This window comes from Bacillus rossius, chromosome 10 (genome assembly GCF_032445375.1).
Source record: "Bacillus rossius redtenbacheri isolate Brsri chromosome 10, Brsri_v3, whole genome shotgun sequence".
NCBI classification, from domain to species: Eukaryota; Metazoa; Arthropoda; class Insecta; order Phasmatodea; family Bacillidae; genus Bacillus; species Bacillus rossius.
Window position 1 is genome coordinate 144,637 of NC_086337.1, and position 3,938 is coordinate 148,574.

The window sequence follows — 3,938 nt, forward strand, 5'->3', positions numbered from 1 at the left end:
GAGCGGTAAGGCAGCCAAAAAGGCGGGCAAGGCCCAGAAAAACATCTCGAAGGGCGACAAGAAAAAGAAGCGCAAGAGGAAGGAAAGCTACGCAATCTACATCTACAAAGTGTTGAAGCAAGTTCATCCGGACACTGGCATATCATCTAAGGCCATGAGCATCATGAACAGTTTCGTGAACGACATTTTCGAGCGCATCGCGGCAGAGGCCAGCCGCCTCGCCAACTACAACAAGCGCTCCACCATCACCAGCCGCGAGATACAGACGGCCGTGAGACTGCTGCTGCCCGGGGAGCTGGCCAAGCACGCTGTCAGCGAGGGCACCAAGGCTGTCACCAAATACACCAGCTCCAAGTGAGCAGGTCTGGTGTGCACATGCTTACATAAACGGTCCTTTTCAGGACCAAGAACATGATCATGAAAGGAAATGCTTCTACTGCTGTTCTACAATTCCCTCAATCCCTATGATAGTAAATGTAAGCTTAACCAAGGCAGAAATATTTTCATTAAACAAAGTCTTTAAGACGCATGGTTTACTGGCTGAGATATATTTTTTTTTGTTTTGCTTACTTCTGTGGTCATTAGTACATTGCTACAAATATATTTATATAAATATAAATATATATATATATATAAAATCCTTTCTATTTAATTTAGTTAGATCATATATCAATATTAATGGCAAAGACCAGTTGCATCGATTCACTTTGAAAATAATTCTATTTGTGCTAAAACTGGACACAGTAAAAAAAAAAAATAAAACGAAAATATATATATATATACATACACACACACACACACACACAATTCGAATTCATATTATGCTTAACTGCGTTTGAATTTGCAATCATGCACAAGATGTTTTGTACTTCGAAGTAAAAACAACATAATGTACTATTTAACTACCCACAGTACAAATGGATCCAAAAAAAAAGTGAATTTTCATGCAGACGAAAATGCTTACATTTATTCTATTTATATTAAGTACCCATTACTAACAGCTTATACTGGGTGGAATACAACAGTTGACATGATTTTACTTATATGGCAATTTAATATTTAACCAAAATTAATGGTAAACTAATATTTTAAAGTGTCATTTATGGCCCCTTACCTTCAGCATGTTTGCTTCCTTGCACACAAACGAGGACAAACACATCACCCAACTGAAAAAAAAAAAAAAATCACTTGCATCACAAATAATTTAAAATTTTTCACCACATGAAGTAAATATTTCGCAATAAAAAAAAATATAGCCCTAGGACTCGTGTGCACACCTTTTCTTCCCCACATCGCACACGCAAACAAAACTTCCAAATTATTACAAAATCACTCGATTATTATACATACATAAACACACATGTATTTTCCGAATAAGTGAGAAATGCAGGCCGATGAAAGTCAATTTCGTTTCGGAAATTAAATCTCGCACAACTAACGACACATAACCAAACTTGCGTATATTTACATAGCATTAACCCTCTAAATAATAAACAAATGAAAGCAGAAAAAAAACATCGCTACCCACCGCGCGCGCTCCTGGCGGCGGGAGTAGGAACTACTTTGCACACAGACCGACATAGCCCCCTGCCAAAAACAGTAAAATAAATAATATATATATATATATATATAAGTCTTTTGGCGGGAAAAAATTTCTCAACCGCCTGGGAGCACCCTAGTGTGTGCCTGTCTTTAGGTTATGTTACTTTTAACTTCATTTTCTACAGGCAGACGCGAGGGTGCTCGCCCATTATTTTTATTTTTTTAAATTCTTTCCTACCTTTGGTGTGCCATGCAAGAATTTATCGTCAAAATGGCGGCCCCGAGTGCAAATTTCTCGTCTGCACTGCTGGCTGGATGATTATGTGATGTTTTGAAGGAGGGTGTTTTTTTTTTGTTTGGATTTGTTGGGGGGGGGGGGCTAGCTTTTTTTTTTTTTTTTAAATTTTCTAAACATTTATCTCTTATGTAACAGTGTTCAGCATTAAAAAATTTAAAAGAAGAGGCACTTACTCATCAATTTCAAAACAGCCTATAAAGAAAAATAAAAAAAATTTAAATTCATTCCAGTTTTATACATTCATGATTTGATCACATGTATAACTTTTCTTTTTTATTACCTTATTTAAATTTATTATTATTACTACTACTGCTGCTACAACCTAGAAGATACCTCAGTGATACTAATACCTGCTGGTAAAGTTAAAGGTTTCACCTTTCTTTCTTTAAACATATCACAATACCTTTCTTGAGTTAAATATTATCTAATGGCTTTAAGAAGTGATGGTAATGGTCATCAGTTATAGAGTGTGGGTTTGTGTGTGTGTGTGTGTGTGTGTATGTGTGTGTGTGAGTGTATTTTGAAGAGGGCTTTGGTGGTTGGGATGGTGAGGGTGGTGGGTGTTGTTTGATTGGAGGGGGGGGGGGGAAGTAAAAGAGTGTTCATTACACGATTTCTCCTGTTGTTTGTAACATTCACACCTGGTATAGCTATTTCGAGTGGCAAATACAAACTGCAAAAAAAAAAAAACATCTATATCATTGCCAACGGCCATATCACGATGAACACACCGGTTCTCGTCCGATCACCGAAGTTAAGCATCGTCGAGCGTGGTTAGTACTTAGATGGGTGACCGCTTGGGAACACCACGTGCCGTTGGCACTACTATTTTGCACCCTACAGAAAAAAATTTTTTTTTTAAAATTTCAATTTTCAATTTTTTTTTACCCACAATCACCACATTTCCCCCCCCCCCAACACACACACACACACACACTCTCTCTCTCTCTCAATCAATCAATAAATCAATCAATCAATCAATCACTCACTCACTCACTCACTCACCCACTCACCCACCCAGCAGCTGTGAATCTTTGCATGTGTATACCTCATACAAAATTCAAAGTGAAAAAATAAATATATAAGTGTATATGTATGTATGTATATATATATATGTATATACACACACACACACACACACACCTATTTTGAAGTTTCTCTGTTTCAACATGTTTCAGTGGGCAGTTATGTATAATAATGAGAGATTCAAAAAGACGTTGATAACAATGTCATCAATGCCCGTTTAGTGTGCTCATTTGTTGGATGGTCGGCAGCAATACTAGAGGTGGTACAGCTGTAACCTGTAAAATTGTACCTGCAATGTGTTGTGTATGGAAAAAAATAAAAATTATATCATCTAAATTTTTGTTATTCAACAATAACCTTCCCATCAATGCATGATGTCACAGTATCCATAGCTCTACTCTTTCTGCCATATAACATTGGAAAAAAAAAAAAAAGGAGCTATTAGAATAATAACAAAAGATAAAAAATCATCTAACTGCAGAGAAAAATTCAAAAAACTTAAAAGTCCTGACTGCCTAAAATGAATACGCTCTAGAAACTTTTTATTCATTCTGAAGAAAAAGAAGAAAAAAAAAATTAAATATATATATATATTTTTTTTTTTAGATATTCGCACATAGGTATAACACCAGAAATGCTAGTAAATTGAGGATAGTTGAACATAACACTAGGCGATTTGAAAATGGACTAAATTACTTGGGAGTAAAACTTTACAACTTAATATCACAGAAAATAACTAAAACAATTTACCAGTATTAAAAAAAAAACAGTAAAAAAAATTCTTATAGAATATCCTACCTACCCTCTGAAGCTATTCTTTAATTTGATTGATAATAGAGAAATTGAACTGTTAATTTGTTGAATGGACTTGTGATAACAGCTGCTTCATGTCTTGCATAAAGTTAAATTGTGTAACATGTTATGTATTTTTTTTTTTTGAAATTTTTTTTCTTGGTAACTTGCATCATGTAAATATTAATTGTCTGCACATACATGTTCTATATCCCGGAGCCTTGACTCCACGTGGGATCAACAGAACAAAAATAAAAAAAATAAAAAAAATACAGCTCAC

General features: G+C 35.2%; 1 non-coding gene across 1 annotated transcript; it reads left to right on the top strand.

The window, feature by feature from the left end:
• The first annotated feature begins 2,543 nt into the window (after positions 1–2,543).
• Positions 2,544–2,662, top strand: LOC134536370 (5S ribosomal RNA). Its single transcript, XR_010075784.1, has one exon. It is a non-coding gene; the product is annotated as a 5S ribosomal RNA (ribosomal RNA).
• The last annotated feature ends 1,276 nt before the right edge of the window (positions 2,663–3,938 follow it).